The sequence below is a fragment of the Moschus berezovskii genome, chromosome 17 (assembly GCF_049115385.1).
Source record: "Moschus berezovskii isolate FMDL1 chromosome 17, NW_MosBer_1.0, whole genome shotgun sequence".
In the NCBI taxonomy this organism is placed as follows: Eukaryota; Metazoa; Chordata; class Mammalia; order Artiodactyla; family Moschidae; genus Moschus; species Moschus berezovskii.
In genome coordinates, this window is record NC_142476.1 from 10,110,539 (window position 1) to 10,138,415 (window position 27,877).

At 42.8% G+C, this 27,877-nt stretch overlaps 1 protein-coding gene and 1 long non-coding RNA gene across 10 annotated transcripts in view; one reads left to right on the forward strand and one right to left on the reverse strand.

Moving 5' to 3' along the window:
• Positions 1 to 27,877, forward strand: part of LOC129542119 (uncharacterized) — a 415,462-nt gene that overhangs the window by 313,728 nt on the left and 73,857 nt on the right. The gene's annotated exons all lie outside the window — the stretch shown is intronic.
• Positions 5,309 to 27,835, reverse strand: LOC129557815 (uncharacterized). 9 transcript variants are annotated; one of them, XR_016039456.1, is made up of 7 exons: positions 25,157 to 25,216; positions 24,464 to 24,526; positions 23,919 to 23,997; positions 21,660 to 21,727; positions 12,139 to 12,380; positions 9,849 to 9,926; positions 5,309 to 5,939 (listed from the first exon to the last, which is right to left on the reverse strand). It is a non-coding gene; the product is annotated as an uncharacterized LOC129557815 (long non-coding RNA). The 9 variants fall into 9 exon arrangements; XR_016039457.1 differs by lacking the exon at positions 25,157 to 25,216 and adding an exon at positions 24,823 to 25,135; XR_016039455.1 differs by lacking the exon at positions 25,157 to 25,216 and adding an exon at positions 27,726 to 27,835 and having other exon boundaries at positions 5,310 to 5,939.

Genomic DNA, 27,877 nt, shown 5'->3' on the forward strand with positions numbered 1-27,877 from the left:
TTCATTGGAAGGACTGATGCTAAAGCTGAAACTGCAATACTTTGACCACCTCATGCGACGAGTTGATTCACTGGAAAAGACTGATGCTGGGAAAGGTTGGGGGTGGGAGGAGAAGGGGACGACAGAGAATGAGATGGCTGGATGGCATCACTGACTCTGTGGACATGAGTTTGAGTGAACTCCGGGAGTTGGTGATGGACAGGGAGGCCTGGCGTGCTGTGGTTCATGGGGTCGCGGAGAGTCGGACACGACTGAGCGACTGAACTGAACTGACTGAACTGAACTCAGCATACGGGTTAAGCAAACAGGGTGACAGCACACAGCTCTGTCATGCTCCTTTCTCAATCTTGAACCAATCAGTTGTTCACTACAGGGTTCTAATTGTTGCTTCCAGATCCCATAAGCATGTGTTAATATACACTATTTATCTTTCTCTTTCTGACTGACTTCACTCTGTATAATAAGTTCTAGATTCATCCACCTTATTAGAACTGACTCAAATGCATTCTTTTTTTATAGCTGCGTAATATTCCATTGTTTGCTTTGTGAATGTCAGAAATCTTGTGAATGCAGTTGGAAATTGAAGTCAGAGAGTTAATACTTGAAAAAATAATATCACACACTTCGTAAAAACTTGGAACTCCCCGCCATTATTCACGTGTGAATTATGAAGTACACTCTCCATATCTGCTTGCATAGTCCCCTAAAATGGGCATGATTACACCTCACCCCATGGCATACATGTCTGAGGCAGCACAGCCTCCAAATGCAGGTCAGACGCTTCTGCTGAGACTGTGGACTGCTACACATGTAACGGGGTTTATTTCAACCGATTCAAGATTCTCTAATGACAGTAGTTCACCTAAAGGTGTTTTTTATAGTGAAGTTCAATATAAGGTGGTAGAATATTTCAAAAATACCCTGGTATCATTATGAAGGAGGACATTATTTTTCAGCATATTCAAAGCTTTTTCAATGTATTAACTTATAGTCAGAGTACATCATGAGAAACGCTGGGCTGGAGGAAGCACAAGCTGGAGTCAATATTGTCGGGAGAAATATCAATAACCTCAGATATGCAGATGACCCCACCCTTATGGCAGAAAGTGAAGAAGAACTGAAGAGCCTCCTGATGAAAGAGGAGAGTGAAAAAGTTGGCTTAAAACTCAACATTCAGAAAACAAAGATCATGGCATCCGGTCCCATCACTTCATGGCAGATAGATGGGGAAAGAGTGGAAACAGTGGCTGACTTTATTTTTCTGATCTCCAAAATCACTGCAGATCGTGATTGCAGCCATAAAATTAAGATGCTTACTCCTTGGAAGGAAAGTTATGACCAACCTCAGTTCAGTTCAGTTCAGTTCAGCCGCTCAATCGTGTCCGACTCTGCGTGACCCCATGAATCACAGCACGCCAGGCCTATAGCATATTAAAAAGCAGAGACATTACTTTGCCAACAAAAGTCCGACTTGTCAAGGCTATAGTTTTTCCAGTGGTCACGTATGGATGTGAGAGTTGGACTATAGAGAAAGCTGAGCACCGAAGAAGTGATGCTTTTGAACTGTGGTGCTGGAGAAGACTCTTGAGAGCCCCTTGGACTGCAAGGAGATCCAACCAGTCCATTCTAAAGGAGATCAGTCCTGGGTATTCATTGGAAGGACTGATGCTAAAGCTGAAACTCCAATACTTTGGCCACCTCATGCGAAGAGTTGACTCTGATGCTGGGAGGGATTGAGAGCAAGAGGAGAAGGTGACGATAGAAAATGAGATGGCTGGATGGCATCATCGACTCGATGGACATGAGTTTAAGTGAACTCTGGGAGTTGGTGATGGACAGGGAGGCCTGGCGTGCTGCGATTCATAGGGTCGCAAAGAGTTGGACACGACTGAGTGACTGAACTGATCTGAACTGAATGTGATAACACATATTCTGCATTCTGTACTAACTGCCACTTTGTGAGCTGAGAGGTTCACATATGGTGTTAAGTGAGAAGAGCTCACCTTGAACCTTGAGAGTTTGAAGTGCGCAGCCTAAACTGTTGTTCTGGATTTAGGTTCCTGCTGATCCACTGAAGGCTGGTCCTTCAAATGGGCTGTTTAACTTTTACTGATGTATCTTCCTCATTTTTTTTTCATTTCCATCACTCTGATTTATATACAGAGTTACAAGTCTATTTTATACTTTGTTTTATTCCTTAAATTTTATTTTTAATTCTTCCATCAGCTGGCTGATGGGCAGCTTCCTAAATTCAGAAAAATGTGCAATTTCCTAGTGCCAGTTTTGTATACACTCTACCAGAGAATGGGCTTCCTTTGTAGCTCAGTCAGTAAGGAGTCTGACTGCAATGCAGGAGACCTGGGTTTGATTTCTGGGTAGGGAAGATCCCCTGGAGAAAGAAATCGCGACCCACTCTAGTATTCTTGCCTGGAGAATCCCATGGAGAGAGGAGCCTGAAAGGTTATAGTGTACTGGGTCGCAAGACTCAGACACAACTGAGCGACTAAGCACACCAGAGAATAGATGGAAATCACTCTAGTTTACCTACAGTTATAAATGTATTTTATAGCTTTGTTTGATTCCTTAATTTATGGTTTTTGATTCTTCTGTTAGCTGGCTGCTTAAATATCTTCCTAAATTTAGAAATACGTACAGTTTCCCAGTGCCAGTTTTGTACACACCCTAGCAGAGAACAGATGGAAAGACCTGAAGCAGGAGAACCATGAGGTCTCCCCAACAATAGACATTATAGGATCGGCTGTTGCCACGGCTTCCCTGGTGACTCAGACAGTAAAGAATCCGCCTGCAATGAGGAGACCTGGGTTCAACCCCTGAGTTGGGAAGATACCCTGGAGGAGGGCATGGCAACCTATCCCAGGACTCTTGCCTGAAGAGTCCCCATCGACAGAGGAGCCTGGTGGACTACAGTCCGTGGGGTCACAAACAGTCTGACACGACTGAGCGACTAAGCACAAACTTCCCTGTTCACATGTCTAGGGAATTTGGTAAGACAGGTCAGTGCTGTCGGGTTTGTAGGATGAACATTTGGTGACTGAGGGAAGGAGGGTCTGTCTGTGAATCCTCAAGGAGAATCTTGGGGTGCTGTCTCCAGGCTGTGAGTATAGAGATGATTTTCCAAATGAATATGGGACTCTGTTGTCTTCCACTACAAGGTCTACATTATGATGAGTAGTTGATAGAGTCAGAATTTTAGTGAGGAAAGAATTGAGCTCCTGCCCATTTTTAGCTAGTGCTTGGTCCAAGCTGCTCAAATCAGTGCTCAGATCAACTGTGAGACTTTGAGCATCACAGACTTAAGTCACCAAAGCCCAGCACAGATGGCCACCTCCCCAGTTAATGCACATTAACTGCTCATCCAGACTTGGTCAGTGGTAGGGAAACTAATTCTTTGTAGAGCCATCACATGGCCTTTGGTTTAGAAGGTTCTGAGCTCTGAGCCAACTTGGTGGCCAAACAGACCGCTGGTCACTCAGCAAGGTGACCTGGGCTTTGAGAAGCCTGCTTGTGAGATGGTTGACCATGCAGAGAGGCTGGGGAGGATGGACAGAGTTGGAATCCTGTGGTCTTTCTGAGGGGCTTTGCTCAGAAGAAACTTGTGTTTTGGATCAGGAATTGAAATATAGAGACAAACGGTAGGAGGGGGATTGGAGCTCTTTTTAGACTCAGACGTCTTCCCCAGGGCATCACTCATCCACAGAAAACTAGGGGCAGAAGAATTTGAAGGGGGAAAGCTCCTGGCTCGGGTTCAGCACAGGTCTCAGGGGTGCAGGCATCTGTGTCTTCAGGGAACTGTCTACAGTCCTGTCCCATAGCCATCATATCGCAGTGTGCTCTTGGAAAGTCACTTGATCCCTCTAAATTTTAACACCCTCTACTGTAACATATAGGTTACAGCCCTCTCTGTGTCCCTGCTTCCTCCACAGCAGGGCTGGGTGTCAGAGGACATGATAATAGATACTCTCCATGAGCTGTAAAGCCTTGTTTCTGTGAAAAAGCTGAAGAGTAAGTTTTCGTCCCCACTTATTGGTGACATCCAAATGCCCTCTCTGCTTTTAACCACCAGATGCACCTTATTCTTGCCATCGTTCAAGACTGAACACTTCCAGAGCACTTAATGAAGCACAGTCCTGCACTTTTCTATGTATTTATTTTTCTGCATCGGGTCTTAGTTGTGGCACATGGGCTCTTCGCTGTGTCATGCAGATCTTTTGTTGCAGTGCATTGACTCTCTAGTTGTGGCATTTGGGCTCAGTGGTTGCAACATGTGGGCTTGGGTTCCCTGAGGCACGTGGGACCTTAGTTTCCTGACCTGAAATCAAATCCCTGTCCCCTGCGTTGCGAGGCAGATTCTTACCCTCTGGACTGCCAGGGAGGGCCCTCCTTTATTTTTCTAGTATTTTAAGCCATATTTACTCATTCTGGGCCTGATAATACTAAAATTAGGCCATATGAACATTTCTCCAACTCACCACAGGGAACTGAGGCAAAGGGGGATACATATGTCTTTCCCAAGTACCTACTTCTGTTGAACAGGATTTGAATCCGGTCCATCAGGCATGTCACCATGCTCTGCTGAGCTTCTAGGTCTCAGTGATATAGAGATATTTGTCTGCACAGCCAGTCTCTTGGGTGTTTTCAGTGCACATTAAACCACAGATCTTCCTAAGTCCACCTTGGATTCAGGAGGCTCTGCTAGGCATCTGGTGAGGGAGGGGACCGAGGATTGAATTGTGGATCAATCATTATTAGTTCCCGGGTGGTCCTCTGCCAGCAAGATGTCGACAGCTCTCTCCATTTTAGTGCATTTCTCAGGGTGCTTTGCCCAGAAGGCGAGAAGAATCATCCCTCAGAATCAAGAACATCAACCACCAGCTGAGTCTAGAGGGTTCGTAGCTGGCCACGAAAATGGGTGATGCAGGTGAAGGTACTGCGGAAATTTCCTCACTAAGTTCACTCAGGCATCATTATTGTAATATGTTCAATGCCTCATATTTAAGAAAAAAATTGAAATATTAAGCAATGTTCTTTTATTTCATGTTTTCAAACTGAAACGACATCAGTCTGTACTGGTTTAACTATGGAAGGAAAGATGCCTTTAAAGTTCAATATTTGCTTTGTGTTTAAGAGTGAATATGGTCTCTAGCTAAGGTTCTGACATTAGCTAATTTTTTTAACATTAGATTTGATACGTTTCTCCATGAAGCCATGTTTCAAGAATGCTTTAAATAATTAGGCTTTATTCAGCACAGGATTACATTGACATAAAAAGTGTACAGACAATATAGACAATTCCTCTATCCTGTCACTCCAGTTTCAGCTAACATGTGTTACTAACAGATGACATATGTAAGGCACGTTTACTGCGATTAGGGAGAGAATATATTTTTAGTAATTAAATCCATAGTTCACCTAAGATTCTCACTTTGTGTTGTTACATTCAATGATACTGAAATGGAGCAGGACCGTTCATTGCCCCTTCCCACCCCACTGCCACTTTTATCTGCCTGCCTTTTGCTTGTGGAAAACTTTAGCCCAAGACAAGTTTAATCAGAGAAGTCAAAAATACTGAAACAAAGGAAAACAATTAAAGGAGTAATAATAATGTAGTCATTAAGCACAGTCGAGGACCTTTAGTTCTTTCTCAAGGGCTGTAGATAATATTCTGAGCCATATCCTGTGAGCTGTCTTTCAGACACCAGAACACCAGGTGAGGAAGTTAGCTACATGAAGAGCAGACTGTATCCGGGATTTGAGCTGCCACAATTCTGAGAACTGACCACAAAGAACACCCCTGATGTGAGTCGGCTCCTCACATCAGGTGGCCAAAGTATTGGAGCTTCAGCATCAGTCCTTCCAATGAATATTCAGGGTTGACTTCTTTTGGGAACAAGCACACCCCAGAACTGAAGATTAATTGCCTGAAACAACCAAGACGATGCTAGTCAGACCGATGATGACCAATTTGAAGATGACTGTGCTGTTTCTACATGTAACCTCCCTTCCCACTCTGCCTATTAAAGCTCTCAACCCCTTGTCGGGGATGAGGGGTAGGGGAGTCGGCCTGTGGACAGATATCTGCCACCCCCCCACAGTTGCCAGCATCTGAAATAAACCAAACTTTCCTTTCTACCAACCTGGCCTGCTTATTGGCTTTTGAGTGGCGAGCAGCCAGACCCCACAGATACACCTTTCAATAACAATATTTTAAATATGAAAAATGTTATTTATCATCATTATGGTACCATACAGAAATCTGTACACTAATGTTCATAGTGTATCCTGAGTAGTCAAGAGACAGAAATGACCCAAAGACCATGGTGTGATGAATAGATAAATGAAATATATACACAGAATGGAATACTATTCAACCACAAAAATGAATTAAGAATTGAAATATGCTACAAAATGAATGGCCCAAATAATGCAAAGATATATTATGGTTAGTGAAATAAGGCAGCAACTCTCTTGGTTGCTGTGTATAATGCAGCAATGGACATGAGACTGTATGTGTCTCTTGGACATTGTAGTTTTATCTCCTTTGGACATGAACTGAAAAGAGTGATTCCTTGATCTTATGATAATTCTCTTAATAATATTTTGAGGGACTTCCAAATTGTTCCATAATGGCTATGCCATTTTAATTCCATAATGGCTATGCCATTTCTACAAACTGGGTACAGAATTTCCATTTCTCCAAATCCTTGACAATATCTGGGTGTTTTTTCGTCCTCTTTTTTTTTTTTTTTTTCATAATACACATCCTGAAAGCTGATATTTCCTTCTGAGTTGGTTTCCATTTCACTGATACTTAGTGATGTTGAGCACTTTTCCTATATATACTGATCACTTCTCTGTCTTCTATGAAGAAATGTCTGTTGAAGCTTTATACACATTTTTTAAACTCAGTTATTTGCCTGCTGTTGTTTTGAAGTTGAGTTTTACTCATTTCTTATATATTCTGGATATTGGTCTCTTATTCAGATACAAAGTTTTCAGATACTTCCTCTCATTCTATAAGTTACCTTTTTTTTCTGTTGATTGTTGAGAAGACTGTTCTTTCTTCACTTGGTAATTTTAGGCCCTTGGCAAAGATCATTTGGTCACACATGTGTCAGTTTATTCGAGATTCCCTTCTTAGGGTTCATTGGTCTCACTGCCTATTTTGTTGCTGGTAGAACACTGTTTTGACTGCTATGGCGTTCTTATGTGTTTTGAATTCAGTAGGCCCTGCCTACTTTTCATTTACGCCACTCTCCCCTTTCCTCCTCTGTCCCCGGCAGTCATCTTGTTCTTCACAACGTGCAGTGCACACCCCAAGCTCTCCCTTTAATGCTGTTCCCCTGGCTCTGTGCATGGCTGTGCCTTCACCTCACTTAGGTGTCTTTTCAAAAGTCTCCTTTTCATCCAGTGGTTAGGACTCAGTGCTTTCACTGTCATGGGCCAGGTTTGATCCCTAGTTGGGGAACTATAATAAGATCCTACAAGCTCTGTGGCAAACAACAACAACAACACACAAACCAAACGAACAACCAGAAGAGAAGTCTTCTCAGAGGTCCTGAGCACTCCAACTAAAAACACGCCTTGCTGCCAACTGTACCTTCTTGCCTGTTTTATTTTTCTTTATAGTATTTGTCTCTACCTGACACTGTATTACAGATTCTATATTCATTTGTTTTATTGGGGGCGTGGTCCTTATTCTTTTTGGATATTTTTATAGTATGTCAATAAATACTTATGGAATGAATGAATGAAAGCCAGAAGGCTAATATATGGTAAATAAGGAGAGGAATGGTACAAATGAGGCAGGCCAAGTAGGTGCTTTTAAAATACACAAAGCACTGTAGGCCATCTTAAGCTTGTACTTTTCCCTAGAAGTGAGATGCCATTGAAGATTTTAAGAGGAAACAGAGATTTACATTTTAAAAATTTTCAATGAAATTGTCTGTGAGCTCGAATGTTTTATTTACCTTAGGACCTGCCATTCAATGGACCTGCCACTAGGGAATGCAATTTTAGTTGCTTTATATAGCTCTACTTAACAAAAATCACATGTGTGAGATTTAAAATAGCTCCTTCTATACAACAGAATAAACTGGTATCATGTAATTTGTAGTCTAGAGGGGCAATAATTCCTATATGACTTTCAGGATAAAACATTATTTTATAATAATTAAAATTTTATTATTACCAAACAAAATATACTTTCTTATATTTTTCTATATTATGTTAAGCCTTGATAAATTTTTTTTAAATGCTGTGCTATGCTGTAATCCAGTATTCAAAAATTCCTGAAGGCATTTTTCTTTTTTATCCTCTACCTCAGAATAGGCCTTCTATTTAAACTATAACATAATATATGAATAATTTTATACTTGATACAGACATATTTTTATATATTATGTTAAGCTGTGATACAGTGATGATAGCTGTGAGATTAGTTTGCTTTTATCCTTAGTTGGAGGATAGTAGTTTAAATGGAATGCCTGTTCTGATGTGGAAGATAAAAAAGAAAAAAGCCTTTAGGATTTTTTGAAAGAAGACTGCACTACAGCCTAGCACAGCATTAAAATTTTTATTTTACAGGTTACTGACATTTCCCAGCATATGCAGAAGCTTTTTACCTAAATGGGATTTTGTTTCAGAAAGGATGGGCTAAATGAGATTACCTCTTTAAGTCAGGGTTTCCAGACTGTAATTTACTAACGTGAGCTGGGAATCCCAGGGTCGGGGCTCAGACAGCATTTCCCATTGCTGTCTTTTCACAGAGCACCTCTTCTGCAGAACAGGGTTTGGGAATTGCTAACTTATTGAATATTCATTGGAAGGACTGATGCTGAAGCTGAAACTCTAATACTTTGGCCACCTGATGCGAAGAACTGACTCATTTGAAAAGACCCTGATTCTGAGAAAGACTGAGGCGGCAGGAGAAGGAGAGGACAGAGGATGAGATGGTTGTAAGGCACCAACGACTCAATGGGCGTGAGTCTGAGTAAACTCTTTGAGTTGGTGATGGACAGGGATGCCTGGTGTGCTGCAGTCCATGGGGTCGCAAAGAGTCGAACACGACTGAGCCACTGAACTGGACTGGACTGAACTGAATGTACTGAGACCCAAGGGATGCCGGCATAGGGCATGGAGTACTAGCAAGATGGCTTTCAAGTGGTGACCTGGGCAGTCCTACAAGGCCACCTCTCACCAGGGGCCCTGTGTCTGCTTTACGTTCTGGTAAGTGGAAGTTAAGTAGTGCAAGTGTTAGTCGCTCAGTCATGTCCGACTCACTGCAACCCCATGGACTGTAGCCCACCAAACTCCTCTGTCCATGGGGATTCTCCAGGCAAGAATACCGGAGTGGGTTGCCATGCCCTCCTCCAGTGTATCTTGCCAACCCAGGGATCGAACCCAGGTCTCCTGCATTGTAGGCGGATTCTTTACTGTCTGAGCCACCAGGGAAGCCCTTCTCTCTGTTGGCACCATCTAAATGTTTTCTGTCTTTGAGCCTGAGTTTTGTAGGTGAAATCTGATAGAACATTGGAACATGCACACAAGCAGAGGCATGGCATTTAGCACAGCGTGCGTGCAGGCAGGGTGAGGCCCACGTGGGCCCCAAGCAGTGGACCTGGCTGCATGCAGTGCCTGTGCGCTGGGCCAGTCTGGGCATGCGGGGGTCCGAGGACGCAGCTGAGCTTAGATCTGGATCCACACTGATGGCGCCCTTGAATGTAGCAGCAGGAGAGCTGCTGCAGCGACTGCCACAGCACCCTGGCCCCCAGGAGAGAGGAGGGATCCTTGCGGGGACCACTGCAGGATAGGTTGGGAGGCCGACTTGCCTGTCATTCCCATGGCCAGTCCAGTCCAGTGGTGTCTGCGGATGTATTAACTTCCAGACCGGAGCAACGGGACAGGACCTGTTGGCTCTCAGATAAACTAGTCAACAAAATACTATAAAATAAAATTGTTCACATGAATAACCCAATAAAGCATATTCAGGGAGTTGCCAGAATTCTTTAAAGATTTGAGAATCTATGGTTTCAAAAACTTCTGCAACACTGCAAAACTGCAGAATTTTCTTCATTTGTAGACTTAGAAATTAAATGTAAAGATCATCACAGTCATTAGAAAACAATACAATTTTCATATAAAACTTTGGATGAAACAATTATTAAAAAGAAAACTTTTAAAAATTCCTTGATTGGTTGATGATAGTATACATAAAGAGGCACTTTTGAACTATGTGCAAATCACAAAGTCAGTTTCGGTTTTTTGTACAAACTCCACAAGTTACAAGAAACGTCAGAAGAAACATTAAAATGTCATTGTATACATTTTCACTTAAAACTAAATTCAAACTTACATGAAACTAGTATGTGTGAAGAATTAAATCTTTCTGGAAAATGGCTCCACAAGAATCATTAGCTCTAAGTACAGAAAATTCTTTCTGAAATAGTTTATCCAAAATTTATGTCTTTGTTGTCACAGTCTATAAAATATTCTTAACAACTCTATTAGCAGTTGCATTAGCAGAAAGCTCTCTCTAAATTAAAAATGATCAAATCATCTGTGGCATTCCATCTGCCAAGAATAGGTGACATCACTTTAAGTTATACCAATTGAAAATTAAATTGCTAACTGTATAATTTTAATGAATTAACAAAAGTACTTTTAGCATTCCGTGTCAGCAAACTTTTACTAGTAATCAAGATATAATAGAAAATATTATTTTTAATTTTATCATATAAAACTGATTTTTTTTCAAATTTGTGTTTGTGCTTGTACTCCTATATTACTATTACCCTTGTTATGTTTTATAAATATAAATGTATTTTTAAGGGAAAATTTATGTTTTTCTGCTTGTTTTTTTAACTGAACTATAGACTGTGATGGAGAAGACTCTTGAGAGTCCCTTGGACTGCAAGGAGATCCAACCAGTCCATTCTAGAGGAGATCAATCCTGGGTGTTCATTGGAAGGACTGATGCTAAAGCTGAAACTGCAGTACTTTGGCCACCTCATGCGACGAGTTGACTCACTGGAAAAGAGTCTGATGCAAGGAGGGATTGGGTGTTGGAGGAGACGGGAACGACAGAGAACAAGATGGCTGGATGGCATCACCAACTCGATGGAGATGAGTTTGAGTGAACTCCGGGAGTTGGTGATGGACAGGGAGGCCTGGCGTGCTGTGATTCATGGGGTCGCAAAGAGTCGGATACGACCGAGTGAAATGAACTGAACTGAACTGAAGGAGAGAGGATGGGGCCGGCCTAGGGTTGGACAGAAGGGGCAGGACGGTCTGGATGGAGCAGTGGGTTCTGAGAGCAGCAGTGACCCCAGGAACTGCTGCCCTGGGACTGCTCAATCCCAGGAGACCAGGTCAGCGGGGCTGTGAAAGCAAGTGTGTGAACAAGCCCAGCGGCCCCTTCACAGACTCTAGAATCTGCACCCATGGAGGGTCTCTAGGAGCAGCTGGACATGGACCTCTCACATGGAAGCACCTTCATCACATCAGCCTTGGCTGGTGCGGACACTGGTATGAGCTCCAGGAGACCAAGCCCAGGCAGGGACCCAGAGCCTGCGTGCTCTGACTCATCCACCCCTGGGAGCGCCCTTTACACGAGGAATTAACAATGAGAACAAACATGAGGGGAAGCCACAGTACTGAAAGTGCGGGAGGAGAGAGCTCACGGCTCACACACCACCTCACATGCACACAAGGACGGGGTCTCCAGCGTCAAGTGACAATGAGTTTTGTGCCCACTAGGATGTGGCCATCATAGTTCAACATGCAATAGAAAACAGAGTCTGCGGTGCACAATACCCGAGATGTGCTGACCAGAGGCCTGGCTTCCATATTAGTGGAAAAACAGAAAAGAGCAGCTTTTATGGGAAAAATAATTTCTGAAGCGCAAAGCAAGAAAAGGTGATTATAAACAGAGCACAATGCAAGTCCAAGGACACAATTTCTCTATCATATCATTTAATATGTAAAGAATAAGTCAGAATTCGATACACATTTCCTTCTTCTTAATTTCACGTCCACTTTCCTTAGCCTCCAAACAGAGGGTTTAACTCTAAACTTCCAGAACCCTCTCCCATCAGATTCCAACTGAATGTCGTTTCCTACCTGTGTCCTTTCACATCACTGCACCAAATGCTCTCCACAGTGCATTCCATGAGCAACGAGGTGATTAGAATGAGTGACCCGTCCACTTCTCCTCCAGTTGAGGCCCTGCTGGCTCTCAGAGCATCACCGTGATCTTTCTCCCAAGGTCCTGAAGAGACACCCCACTGTGGACAGCAGGTGGCAGTCATCTGTGCTCTGTGCAGTCAGAGCCCTTCAGTAAGACACTGATCTCAGTTGCAAACCTAGAAATGATGAAAGAGTCAGTTCTCAACCTCTCACTTCCACAGGCCCATTAGAGCTCTCACCTTCAGGCTAACCAACCTGAAATCACAAGTGTTTTGACACATGTGTAACATGTTTTTAAGCAAATTATAGCAGTCACCTCTCACTAGTGCTGAAACACCCCCCCACCCCCGCCGTGTAAACGTTAATCCAACATTTGCTCACAAGTTCCTGGGACTTGGGCAATCCAACATTTGCTCACATTTCACAAGTTCCTGGGACTTGGGCAATCCAACATTTGCTCACATTTCACAAGTTCCTGGGACTTGAGCAACCAAAAGCGCCTTGCGGAAGGAAAAAAAAAAAGCAGCCCCACCCCGGAGGCTCACGTTTCGCAAGGAAAGTCCCTAAGCTGCATTCCCCTAACCTTTAAACGAGCCAATCATATACCTACCTGTGTGATATGCTAATTATGTGGTTTTTTGGCTTTAAAACCGGTCTGTAACTGTTGCTAGGGGTCCTCGGCTCGCTTTTGATGCGGAGGGCCCGTTTGCGCAAACGTTCAATAAAATCCTCTTGCTGATTGCATCTGTCGGCGTGGTGCTTGGGTCCCAGGGTCGCCCACCCAGACGTTGGTTTGGGCAAAGGCTGGCCCAACAGTGCCAACCAAATATAATACACAGAAACCACAATATACGTTTATATATGTGTGTGGATAACTCATGCAGCTGATCTTCAGGGGATCTTCCTGACTCAGGGTTCTAACCTAGGTCTTCTGGATTGCAGGTGAATTCCTTATTGTCTGAGCCACCAGGGAAGACTGGATGAATCTTAAGATCAGCACCACTTGTTCTGCCATTTCTGACAGATTATGGCAGAACAGGAACTTTGGTACAAGGGAGGCTGTAGGGATTCCCAGGTGGCTCAGTGGTAAAGAATTTGCCTGCCAATGCAGGAGACATGGGGTCAATCCCTGGGTTGGGCAGATACTTTGGAGGAGGAAATGACAATCCACTTCAGTAATCTTGCCTGGAAAATACCATGGACAGAGGAGACTGGTGGGATATAGTCCATGGGGTCCCAAAAAGTGGGACACAACTAAGTGACTGTGCACGGACATACACAGGATGTTAACACCTCTCTCTTGTTTATTCCCTTGGTGTTTCCTGGCCATTTCAAGATGGCTGTTGGCTGATAGATTAGCAAAGAAAAGACCTCTGCCCCATGAGAGTATTTAGCCTGAGGGGCTAAGAGGGCTGTGGCCACAGAGAAAGTGGACACAGGTAACCAATGAGCCAATCTGCTGTTCATTCCCACTGTAACTGGTAGACTCCTTATCCCGCAGAGTAAAGAATGCTGTAGCGGCTGGCTTCTGCCTATCCCCTGCTATCCACAGTGGGTGTCTCTCTGAGAAGGTAACAGGCAGGAAGGCCAGGGGTCTCCAAATGGAGGAAATAGGCTGCAAGTGTCAGACATTTTTATCTCTCTTAAGTGGCAGGAGGAAACAAACTAGTGCTATTTTCTTTCCCTTCTCTATACAAATTTAAAAGGAGGTTCCTCTTAAAATACTGCATTGCCATAATGATACCTGGTTTCACCTGAAGTTAACTATTCTCAAACCATGAGTTAACCTATGCATTTTTCTTATGGAAATGTTTGTCTTAAGCTATGTTAATGTACTATGCATTTGCCCCAGACTCTGTCTTCAAGTCAGTTCCCCTAATGGCTCAGAACCTACTTGACAAACCATTATGCTATACTCAGATATTGTTCCCCTAATCTATGTAAATGAAGCTATTTGTATGGTAATCTGCCTTTCTACAAGATTCAAGTCAATCATTTTATGAACCGGAATGACTCCTCTGGTGCCAGGATTATCCCAAAATACATCTTATGGATGAGGGGCCTGGTGCCATTCTGAGTTTTAAGACATTCCTTTCTTTCATTAACAAACTGCTAGTGACTATATAACATCCAGCTGAAGACTAGCAGGGGGGTACTCTTTCTGACCCCTTCCGATGCCTACGTCAGAAGCTTTCTCTATCTCCTTTATACCTTAATAAAACTTTATTACACAAAAGCTCTGCGCAATCAAGCCTTGTCTCTGGCCCCGGATTGAATTCTTCTCCTTCAGAGGCCGAGAATCCTGGCGTCTTTTTGTGGTTCAGCAACAACCTTTCATCTCTAGGGCCCTTTTACTTCAGATATGTAAGACATCTCATCTATTAAACCTTTGATATCTCTGTCAACTCTGGAATCTTTCTTTGGTCTCAAGTCCAGGCAAAGTACAGGGCTTGCAGGTCTGTAAATTGTAGCCCAACAGCTTCGGCAGAGTATTTGGCTGGCCTGATTTGATGATTCATTTGTAGGTATTTCCTGGGCCCATACATACATCCCAGGTACTCATGAGCCTTTGGGACACTGAAACAGTAATGTCAACACCCAGATCTTAGAGGATTTCCCAGCAGGTGTTCCACTTGAGGGGACAGGTATGGACACAGGGCCCAGGGCACCTGTGCTGAACATCATTAGAGAAGAGGTGAGGTGGGAGGGAGGGGCACTGTGTCTCCTCATGAGCCCAGCCCTCCACCACTGACCCTGAGATCAGGGAGAGAGGGACACAGGGCCTTCAGAGAGACACGACCAGCACACTTAACACTACACACCCCACTGAGAGAGTGAAACAAGGTTCGAGGAATCGAAAAGGCAGATCATGCTCATAGACTGGAGACTTAGTACTGTTGACATTTCTACACTACCCAAAGCTAAGTAAAAATACATTACAACACCAATCAAAATATTAACATCATTTTCATAGAAATGGAAAAAACAAATCAACAAATATTTATGGAGCCACTAAGGAATCCACATAGACAAAATAATTTTGAAAACAAAAATCAAAGCATCTCACCTCCTGATTTCAAAACACATTACAAAGATATAGGAATCAACCCTGTATGATACTGACATAGAAACAGATACATAGCCCTAAAGACCAGAATAAAGAGCCCCAAGAAAACTCATGGATACATGGTCAAATGAAATTCATCAAAGTTCTAAGACAATGACATAGGAAAAGGGTAGTCTCTTCAATAAATCACTAGGATGAAAAGATAACCTACAGAAAAATTACAAGCTATATATCAGATAAGGGGCTCATACTCAAAATACATAAGAAAATACCACAGCTCAAATGCAAAACAAATATTAAAAAGAGTAAATAAGGGAGTTGAGGAATGTGCAAAGATTTAAACAGATGTTTTGGGAACAAGACACAAATGGCTAGCATACAAAGGAAAAGGTTTTCAACCTCACTAATCATCAGGGCAAAGTAAAGCAACACCTCATGCCTGTTAGGTTGTATATTATAAAGGCAAAGATTAACAGGTTAAGGCCATGATGTGGGGAGCTGGAACCTTTGCACACTGCTGGTGGGAATGTAAATTGTGTGGCTATGTTGTGGAAAACAGTAAAATGTTCCTTATAAAAGTATATATCATATGATTCAGCAAACACAGTTCTGGATATATATACAAAGGAAATAAAATCAGTATCACAAAGAGATATCTGCAGTCCTAAATTCACTACATCACTTTCCACAACAGCCTACATACACAACCAACTTCAGGTAACAAGTATTCTGTGCCTGAGGTAACTTTAGATAACTGGGAGAAACTTAATTCTCAAAATAACTGCTTAAGTCTCTTAGCCCCTTCAGTTCAGTTCAGTTCAGTCGCTCAGTCATGTCCGACTCTTTGTGATCCCATGAATCACAGCACGCCAGGCCTCCCTGTCCATCACCAATTCCCGGAGTTCACGCAAACTCATGTCCATCGGTTCGGTGATGCCATCCAGCCATCTCATTCTCTGTCGTCCCCTTCTCCTCCTGCCCCCAATCCCTCCCAGCATCAGAGTCTTCAGGGAGGATGAAAACAATATTATAATTAAAGTACGTGTCCAAATTATCTTAGTCTGAAGTGATGCCACAAAGGTTCTACAGATAGGGAAGCCTCATACACACAGCACCAGCCAGGGTTTACCCCAACCTTGGAAGGACTGGGAGGAAGGAAACCTGGGAAAGTTTGAGTAAAGGTCACAGGGTGGGCAGGACTGGGGTGTGGGGAGCAAGGGCAGGGCTGTCTGGATGGAGCATTGAGTTCTATGGGGAACCGTGATCCTGGGTCCTACTGCTCTGAGTCTCTGACCTAGGTCTGGTCAGTCCCAAGAGACCAGGGCTGTGAGAGTAAATGTGTTAAGAAAGCCAGCGGGTCCTTCACATTTTCTAGAATCTGTGGCCATGTTGGTCTCTAGGGGCAGCTGGACATGGACGGCTCTCACATGAAAGCACCTTCAGCACAGAATCCTTGCGTTGGAAGCAGAGATGAGCTCCAGGAGACTCAGTCCACACTGGGACACCAGAGCCTGTGTGTTTCGACTTATCCAACCCCGAGAACACCCTTTACATGAGGAACAAACAATGAGGACAAACGTGAGGGCAATCTACAAGTCCTGAAAATACAGACGTAGGGAGTTCATGTCTCACCCTGAACCTGACACTCACTGCAAGAACTTGGTCTGCAGTGTCAAGTAACTATTAGACTTTTGGTCCCATTAGGATTTGGCCGTCACAGGAGAATTTAAACATGAAGCCAAAGCCCCTTGTATGTAAGACCCTGAAGGCACTAACCATAAGCCATTCTTTCATATTTGTCAATGAAAGGACAAAGAAAGAGGAGTCTTGTGAGAAAAGACATTTCTAAACGTAAAAGCAAGAAGAGATGTCTATAACAAGAGATAACTATAGCACAACAAAACACATGGACACAGAGTTCTATCATTTCATTAAAATACGAGGAACCAATCACAAGTTCACACGTGTGTCCTTCTTCTTCAGTTTCTATTCACCTTCTTTTCTCTCCCAAGTGGTCCAGAAACCCTCTCCCTCCAATTTAAATCCTCAGTTCATGTTCACCCATTTTATCTCCAAAGAAACAGGGATACCCCGAGTGGTTCAGGAACCCTCTCCCTGTAAATCCTGCTCTCGCTGGGAACTGTGCCCTTCCTAGTTCTCTCCCACACCACTCCTGCTAGTAATCTCTAGGATACATTCTGCAGAGAGACAACCGTGAGCAATGACACCGTCATCACACAAGCTGCCCCCCACGTCTCCTCCTCCTCTCGGCTCTCACAGCAGCTCCCTGGTCTTCCCTCCAGGCTCACAGACCTCCCCTGTGCTGGGTGGAGTCAGAGCCCTTCAGCAAGATGTTGATCACAGTTGCAAAATTTCACATGAGAGAGAGATGCTCAGAGAATCACCTTTGAACCTTACATTTCCACACGCTCAATATAGCTCTTACTTTCAAGCTTATGAAACCAAAGTTTCAACATTTATGGACACACTTGAAATATCACTAGTGTCACCAAGAAATTGTGTGGTTTTTGTGGGGTTTTTTTTAATATGATATATTAATTATTGTTTGAAGTATATTCATGATAAATAGGCTGATCTGAGTAGTGGCTACTGCACTGGAACACTGAGCTCTAAGAGCTCCAAAGATAAGGAAAAGACACTGAACTGCTGTTCCGGTTTTTCTTTATTGCAGAAGATTTGATGGTCTGATATGCTCATTCATATGTAAGTATACCTGGGGTTCTTGAACACAGGCCAGGCATTGGGAGAGTGCTTCTGGACATTTCAATAGTAAGATGAACACTCAGATTTAAAGAAAATTCCCAGTAGGGGGCTCACTTGTAGGCAGAGGTGAAGGGCATGGCCCTGCACACCTGGACTACAAGTAACCAGAGGGCAGGCACAGAGGTGGGGGAGGACATTCCCTCTCTTCATGAGCCCATCTTTCCCATCCCTGACTCAGATGACTCAAACAAGGTAGTGCAAAAGGCTCCATAGGAAGTGAAAGATTTGTGCATTGAAAACCATAGGACACTGTTGAAAGAAAGAAGAGACAAGTAAATAGAATGACATACCATATTCATAGACTGGAATATTTAGTGCTGTTGACCTTATACAACTAAGTGATGCACATATATATTGTAACTCACAAAATCTCATTTCAATTTTATAGAAATGGAAAAAAAAATAAACCCAGAATACTAATACTTATGGAACCTAAAAGAAACCGAAAGAGAAAATATCTTGAGCGAAAAAACATGGGGCCTTAAGGCTTCCTGAATTCAAAACACATAAGAATGCCACAACAGTCAAAACAGTGTTGTACAAGCAACAAAACAGGAAGAGAGACCAATGAACCATAAGAAGGGAATTGCAAATAAATTGACACATGTGTGGCCAAATGATCTTTGCCAAGGTTCTGAACTTACCAAGTGAAGAAAGGACAGTCTCAACAATCAACAACAAGGCAACCGATAGAATGAGAGGAAGTATCTGCAAAATTTGTATCTGAATAAGCGGCCTACATCCAGAATATCAAAGAAACTACTACAACTCAACATCAAAACAGCAGCAGCCAAATAACTGAATTTTCAGTCAGTCAGTTCAGCTGTTCATTCGTGCCCCACTCTTTGCGACCCCATGGACTGCAGCACGCCAGGCCTCCCTGTCCATCACCAACTCCCGGAGTTACTCAAACTCATGTCCATTGAGTCGGTGAGGCCATCCAAACATCTCATCCTCTATCGTCCCCTTCTCCTCCTGCCCTCAATCTTTCCCAGCATCAGGGTCTTTTTAAATGAGTCAGTTCTTCGCATCAGGTGGCCAAAGTATTGGAGTTTCACCTTCAACATCAGTCCTTCCAATGAATATTCAGGACTGGCAGGATCTCCTTGCAGTCCAAGGGACTCTCAAGAGTCTTCTCCAATACCACAGTTCAAAAGCATCAGTTCTTCAGTGCTAAGCTTTCTCATTAGTCCAACTCTCACATCTGTAAAAAGCTTCAATATCATTTCTTCATAGAAGTGATCAATATATGTAAGAAAAGTGCTCAACATCACTAAGTATCAGTGAAACAGAAATCAGGTCCAAAGGAGATATCACCTTTCAGGATGTGTATTATAAATAGAAAATAACAGATGTTAGCAGGATGTGGAGAAGTGCAACTTTTGTATCCTGTTGGTAGGAATGGAAAAGGACATACCCATTATGAAACAGTTTGGAAGTCCCTCCAAAAATTATTAAGATCCAAAAATGATCGTAAGATCCAGCAATCACTTATTTGAGTTTATGTCCAAAGGATATAAAACTAGAATGTTCCAGGATATACCTACAATTTTATATCCATTGCCACATTGTACACAACAACCAAGATGGAAATACTGTCCAGTGTCCAGAAGCAGATAATAAAGAAAATGTGATGTATACATACACTGGAATGTGATTCAGTCTTTAAAACTGAAGGAAATCTTGTCATTTGCAACAATAAATGAAGTGGAAAAATATAGTTAAGAGTGAAATTAGCCAGTCACAGTAAGACAAACAGTGCACGATTCCATTGACCTGCGCGAAAACTCAAGAGAAGCAGAGAGTAGAAGGGTGGTTGTAAAAGTTTAGTTGCAAGGTGGAAATGTTCTAGAGACATGCAGAGCAACATGTTGCATTGAGTTAACCAGACTGACTGGACACTTCAAAGCTTAAGAGGCAAAGCTGGACTGGACTTCCTCCCTCTATGCCTGGAGGCTCCTCCTTTCTCAGACTCCTCTAGAACTGGGTGTGTCATCTGGGTAACACCAGGGGCTCCCAGCAGAAGGAAAGGGCTTCCCCAGTACCAATAGGTGCCTTAGGTGAGGGGGGAGGACTCATTCTGAGGCTGGAATTGGAAAGAGTTTGAATGAGCGAAGTGGCATAGTGATGAATCATGACCAGTCAAAACGCCAGGAGACCTACTAAGAGGTGAGATTTACTATTAAATGAAGGTGTGATTGATGCAGTAAAGGGGCTTCTGAAACACAGTTTTGCTCATTAAGAAGCCTGCAAGGCTTCCCTAGGCTAAGTGGTTAAGAATCTACCTGCCAATGCAGGAGATAGAGGCTCAATCCCTGGTCTGGAATGATTCCACACACCCTGGAGCAACTAAGCTAGTGACCCACAACTACTGAGCCTGTGCCCTAGAGCCCAAGAGTCGCAGCTACTGAGCCCACGTGCCAAAACCACTGAAGCCTGAGAGCCCTAGAAGTCATGTTCTGCAGCAAAAGAAGCCTCCAAAGTGATGTCTATGCACCACAGCTATAGAGCTGCCCTCGCTCTCTACAAGTAGAGAAAAGCCTGTGCAGCAATGAAGACCCAGCAGAGACAATAAAAATATTAATAAAAATTTTAAAAATCCTGTAACTGTTTTCCTAGGTAGTGATCTAATTTATCTTCCAGGTTAAAGGATTTCTCTTGCTGTAAAATCAAATCCTACAGCAAACGTGTATACTTTAATTCTTACACACATACTCATTCAAGGCACAATGATGATGGGAATGTTCAGGGGGAAGATGACACCAGGAACAGTGACATTTAGAGTGACATATATAGAGAAAAACACAACACGAAAAAATCACACGCACACAAAGAATCACACTATTCATGACACAGAGAGACATACCTAGTCCCATGGACACAAACCTGCACTATTAACAATGACACAGCTTCTTCCTGGAACTATAGTACTGGCCACATTATTCTACTTGCAAGCTACTTTTACCACCAGGGCCCCTATACTCATTCCCAGCAGGAATCTGGAATCAGTGTGCGTCTGCCCTAAAACCAGTGAGAAACCCCAAATTTCCCATCTAGACAGCTTTTTCTGCCCAAGTGAATGATTCTAGAATACATCCCGCTTTCACATTCTGGAAGGGCCACCTGCAAGTACAGAAGAGAAGACACTGTGAGGAGAAGATCGCAAAGATGCACAGTCTTTGGTTTATTTGGTGACAGTAGAAAACCTGATGAGGAACACTGGTGGAGTCCAGGGAACCCAGCAAGATCAAAGCACCAGTACTCAGGATGAAAGGCAAGACCTGTGCCTGGAGGATGGAACTTCCAAGTCCATCTGCGATGGAAATGGCAGAATTCTTTTCCTAGGGGAAATGTTGCTGCAGCAGAGAGAACTCTGTACTCTGCAGGGTATAATGGATGCTAACAATTTTAATATCCTGTGGACTGAGGCATCATGAATGGGTAATAAGACTCTCACTCCACATTTTCTCAACCAAGGGAATCATCTCTAACAGGAACAAACACCCTCAGAGACTCATTACTTAATTCCACTGAAAGAGAAATGACACAATATTTCTATCTCAGACCAGAACAAACCAACCAACCAACAAAAAAAACAGCTTGCCTTGGAGATACACGGAGTCTCTTCTGTCCTGTCACGAGGTGGGTTGACTGGCAGGTCCTCAGTTAGATCTAGAGGGACACAGAATAGCTGTTACAACACTGGTGAGGCTGCTTTGCAAACATTCAGGGGGTTTTCTGTTTGTGTAGACACGGGGTGCTGTTTATGGCTGTGGGAGGTTAATGAGAATGGGGTGAATTTGTGTTCATCCATTCTCTTCAGAGGAGGAAGGAAAGAAAAGGAGAGGAGGAAGGAAATGAAAACAGAGCTTTGCCCTCCAGCTAAGAGAAACCTAATCAAAAGGAAATATTCAATCTAATAAAAAGGAAACTCTAAAATGAAGGCTACCGTTCAATGAAAGAGACCCACGACGACTCCTGCTTATTTTGAGCTCCTGCTAACTTGTCACTGTCTCTTGATTTTTTCCCAGATCATTCTTCCTCCAGGATCCACAGTTGCTGCTACTATATCATGCTTTCTATGAGATTTTGTACTTGATTAGATAGTATATTAAAAAGCAGAGACATTACTTTGCCAACAAAGGTCCGTCTAGTCAAGGCTATGGTTTTTCCAGTGGTCATGTATGGATGTGAGAGTTGGACTGTGAAGAAAGCTGGTCGCCGAAGAATTGATGCTTTTGAACTGTGGTGTTGGAGAAGACTCTTGAGAGTCCCTTGTACTGCAAGGAGATCCAACCAGTCTATTCTAAAGGAGATCAATACTGGGTGTTCATTGGAAGGACTGATGCTAAAGCTGAAACTGCAATACTTTGGCCACCTCATGCGACGAGTTGACTCAGTGGAGAAGACTCTGATGCTGGGAGAGATTCGGGGCGGGAGGAGAAGGGGACGACAGAGAATGAGATGGCTGGATGGCATCACCGACTCTGTGGACATGAGTTTGAGTGAACTCCGGGAGTTGGTGATAGACAGGGAGGCCTGGCATGCTGTGATTCATGGGGTCGCGGAGAGTTGGACACGACTGAGCAACTGAACTGAACTGAAAGTAAACTCTGTTAGAGGACTGAATTCAATCCTGAGAGAAATATGCTATTGTATTAATTCACTAATCAATTGTCTTCAAGAAAATCAAATATACAAGATTTGATAATACAGAATTCCTGCATTTAAATACAGCTACTATCAATAATATCATATTTTTCTCTACATGCTTGCTTTGTACACAGTGTGTGCCTGTCCACTGAGTCAGTGGCTGTCCATAGTCAGAGAGGCCAAATGTTTAGTAGGACAACTCCTCAGAAAAAGCACAGACTGAGCACTGACTATCTTTAAACCACACAGGTAGGAGATTTTCAACAAGAGTCATGGTCACCAAGCTAACAATCAAGTTTTACTTTGAGTTCTTAGTTGCCACTGTCCCTTGGGTGTGTGCTGCAGGGTTTCATCAATTGAAAGGATTATGGTACTGTTACCCAGTACAATAACACATCTTCCTGATTCTTATCTGTTTGTGCCCTAGTTTAAGCTCTGACACCTGCACTGACGGATATGACCTGTATTGTCTACATGAAGCTACACAACTCTCTGTTAGCTGTCAGAAGGATGAGGGTCCAGAAGTAACTTTCACACTAAAGACATGCCGAAGTTGGCCATTAATCCCCCCAGTAGCTGCCCTGGGTTCTGTGACCACACAGGCCACCTTATAATGAAGGGCAGGGTCTGGAACTCTGGAGCTACTAGTACTTCCAGGCATGAACTTGGAGCAGGAATCCCTGGCTCCATGACTGAGGATCACTCGTCTCATTGACACAGCCAGGTCAGGGGTCCAGAGCATTCATTCTCAGACCCAGCCCTGGGTTTTCAGTTTGACTTTTCCACTTAAGAAATCAAAAGCTGAGAACATTGATTTCTGCACCATCTCCAGCCATCTAATGGGAACACGGAGCAAACCCGGGGAAGAGTTATGTTGATGGCATAAGACGGAATGCGCAGAGACTGTGTAGTGTTAATGAGACTTTTTTGGAAAGACAATTTTTTGACAGTTTTATTGTCTAAGAGGAAATATCTCCTGAGGAAATATACAGACAGGCACATTCACAGTCATACTATGTGGTTTCAACACATGCCCACCTCCAAACAGACTCCTTCACACAATCCCACACCATCTAAATGATGCAGTTGCTTCTGAAGTCACTAGAACTGGGCCAGCACTTTTGCCTGGGAGGTCATTCTCTTGGTCTCACCACGTGTAAGAACCCAAATTCAGGGCTCCTCCAAAAACTGAGGCAGCAAAGAGCCCCACCTTCATCAATTAGATTGTATCTGATCAGAGGGATGTATATCCCTGAATATGAAGAAATCTCTTTGGCTGTTTCATAAACCTGTGATGAGAGAGAAGAAAACAGTGTGAGGGTGTCAGCATCTTTTATTCTCTGCACTAAGTCTTCTGTTCTCTGATTTTTCTTCTCAGAAAACTAAAACTCCTTAAGTCAATGGCCCCAAAAGAAAATAGAAAGGCTCCCGTGCTGAAAACGGTGGCCTATTTCACGTAAGATCTCTCCGTTTCCATTTGACCAACAATAACAAAATTGTGTTTCAAAGAGGAAAAATTTCTGCTGAGGAAAGGACCTACTCTTATACAGTAGTAACTGATGCTTTTGTTTTAAAATGTCCTTCTGAATCAGGTCTGTGTTGATAATTGATATACGCTCAATACTCCAGCAACCAAGTAAACTGTATGCATCAGGGATAATGTACATTGTCAGACTAAGATAACTGTATTCGACTGAATAAAAAAGAAAGAAGTGAAGCAACAGTCTTATCCCAGATAAGGAGAGGTGACCATACCTTCAGGGTATTCAGTTCCTGCTCCTCATTCCAGCCCTGGAAGAGTTCCTCCAACAGGTCCTCCTGGGAAATCAGTGAGACACGGAGTAGCTGTCAGGACGCTGGTGAGGCTGATCACCAATCCCTCAGTGTTCTGTTTTTCTTTTTTTTTGATGGGGATACAAGGTGGAGTGTATGCATGTGGGAGGTTAGTAACTATGGACTGAGCTGCCATTGAATATTCTCTTTGCTGGATGAAGGAGAGCAAAGGAGAGGAGCAGGAAAGAAATGAGGTAGAGCTTCTGCATATTAACTAATGATAACCTAACAGCGGGGAAAAAGAAACACTAAAATGCATGCCAGCTTTCAATCATAGAGACCTATGACCCTCCTGTCTGCTGAGCTGCAATTCCCTTTCCATGCAATGCCCATTGTTGGGGAGACCTCATGGTTCTCCTGCTTCGGTTCTTTCCATCTGTTCTCTGGAAGAGTGTGTACACAACTGTCACTAGGCAACTGTACATTTTTCTAATTTAGGAAGATATTTAAGGCAGACATCTGACAGAAGAACCAAAAAATATGAATTAAGGAATCAAACAAAACTATAAAATACATTTATATCTCTGTAAAGTGATGGAAATTTTAAAAATATGAGGAAAAAAAGTCAGTAAAAGTTAAACAGCCCATTTGAAGAAACAGGCAGTAGGAACCTACCTCCAAAACAACAGTTCAGGTTGCCTATTTTCACTCACAAGGTTGAAGGTGAGCTCTTCTCACTCGACACCATGTATGAACCTCTAAGCTCATAAAGCGACACCTGGTGCAGAATGCGCAGTATCACATTACAGTGGAGACGATTCATCATAGAACTTTCAGAGTAAACTGGACTCTGCACAGGATGAGTCCAACTGCTGCTGTCCAGAATGTGTGTTTCTATGGACAAACTGGGCTTTTCACAGTAAATATTTTATTTCAAAAACTGAATCCCAGGTTCACAGATTCCTCTCTGATTAAGAAAATAATGTATATGAGAGAAAATGGCCTGCCCCCCAAATACAGTTGTTTGTGAACATCTCAGGGTGAAGAGGAACAAGGCTGACACGTTGACAATAAAAGGAATTCTCTTCCTCTACATATATCATTTCCAAGATTTCTAAGTAACCAGATGTGTCTAGATCAGATAACTTAAATTACGTTCCAGTTGAAATAAAAAGCAGCATTAATTGAAATTCAACTGCAAAATGTCATATTCTTATTGTATAATGCATATACTTATCAAATTACATAAATCCTTTTCTCCTTCTCTACATATATTACTTCCTTTTCTCTCTATGCACCTAAATGAACAGACTTACTCATCTCTCAGTCTCTGCCAATTCACTTAACAATTTATCTGTTACTGTGTGTAAAGCCTGGCTATTCACTGAACAAGTAACAAAAAACAATCCACTGGGTTTTCACCTATAGGTTAGGTGAAAGTGTAGTTACTGTTTTTCTACATGAAGAATTTTAGACAACCCAAAACTCTAGGATTAAATGTGTGTTCTGGATTATAATTCAATACCTAATTACTCCCCATTCTCATGGCCATGAACAGCGGCTATAGGATGATAAGTGACCAGCCCCCTAAAACATAGAAGTGAAAACTTTAAGAGAAAGATGAAAAAGTGAAAGTGAAGTCGCTCAGTCATGTCCAACACTTTGCCACTGCATGGACTGTAGCCCACCCGGCTCCTCTGTCCATGGGATTTTCCAGGCAAGAATACTGGAGTGGGCTGCCATTTCCTTTTCCAAAAGTTGCCCCATTTAAAACAAATTAGGTGCCCTTACAAAGTATGGAATCCTGTATTGTGTGTGTGTACCTTTGTGTTCAATAGCATCTGATTCTTTGAAACCCTATGGACTGTAGCCCGCCAGCTTCCTCTGTCCATGGGATTTTCAAGGCAAGAATACTGGAGTGGGTTGCCATTTCCTTTCCAGGGGATCTTCCCAATCCAGGGATGGAACTCTTATTTCCTGTGCCTCCTGCATAGACAGGCAGATTCTTTATCACTGAGCCATCTGGGAAGCCCAGGTGTAGTACAAAGCCTTATTGTTACTTAAAAAAAAAAAAAGTGTGAAAGTGTTAGTCACTCAATGCTGTTGGGCTCTTTGCATCTCAGTGGACTGTAGCCAGCCACTCTTCTGTCCATAGGATTCCCCAAGCAAGAATGCCGGAGTGGGTAGCCATTCCCTTCTCCAGGGGGTCTTCCCAACCCAGGGATAGAACCTGTGTCTCTTGCACTGACGGTAGATTCTTTATTGTGTGAGCCAGCAAGGAAGCCCTTCATTGCTGACTCAGCTCACCTCCAAATATCTGAACTAACAGATTAAGTGGGTCTTTGATGAAGTAAAACGATAATTAATATGGTGTCAAGTTTTTTCCAAGGATTACCCAACTGAGATATGAACCAAGGGTGGAAAATAACAGGTAATATTGTTAATCTAAATGAACAATTTTAGTGCTTGCTAGATTGATGGAAAATGTGTGTGTGTGTATAAACAAGGAAACTGAGGAATAAAATTTAAAAAAAAATTAGGGATTCTATTTCTTTTTTAATAAGATTTTTAAAAAATGACTGAATTTGTTGCAATATTTCTTAGTTGTTTTTTTATGTTTTTGGATTTTTGGCTCTGAGGCATGTGGGATATTAGTTCCTGACCAGATATTGAACCCACATCCCACACCCCCTACTTTGGAAGGGGAAATCCTAATCATTAGACTGCCAGGCAAATCCCTAGGGACTGTATTTTCAAATATATTGGAGGAATATAATTCTAAAAGGAGTAAAGGACAGCAGTTCAGACACCCAGTTTTGGAAGGAAATCAGAATGAAGCAGAAGACTTCCCTTCCAGCTACCACCTGAGAATTCATGGTGAGCAAAGAGCTAATGAGTAAATGTAGGTTAAGCTCTTAGAAACATGCGTGGCAGAGTGTCATGATATCTGATAGTTCCATTAATAAATCTGGAAAAAATAACATTACTTCCAGAGACAGCATCTAGAAGGCTGCAGAATAGGGAAGGAAGGAAACAGATTTTAAAGTATGTTCTGTTGCAACCCGTGAATTTTCCACAAGTGTGTTTTTCTCGTTGTGTTTAATATAAATTATTTTTATAAACTAACCCCCATGTGATGGCATGTGACATCCACTTTGGTCCCAAGGTGAGGAATTCAGACAGAGTGCCGTGGGGCTGGCTCTTTCTGCTTTAGGATGTTGGAGTCTCAGGAGAGGAGACTCACCAGCTGAGGTTGACAATAACACTAGGAGCTGGACTCCGCTGGAGGTGACATTACTCCACGTCTGCAGCTGAAGCTGGGTTTGCTGGCGGAGCTTCAGGAAGCCTCCCCACGAGGCCTGGGCCTCCTCCTAGAAGGCAGGACGGCAGAGATCA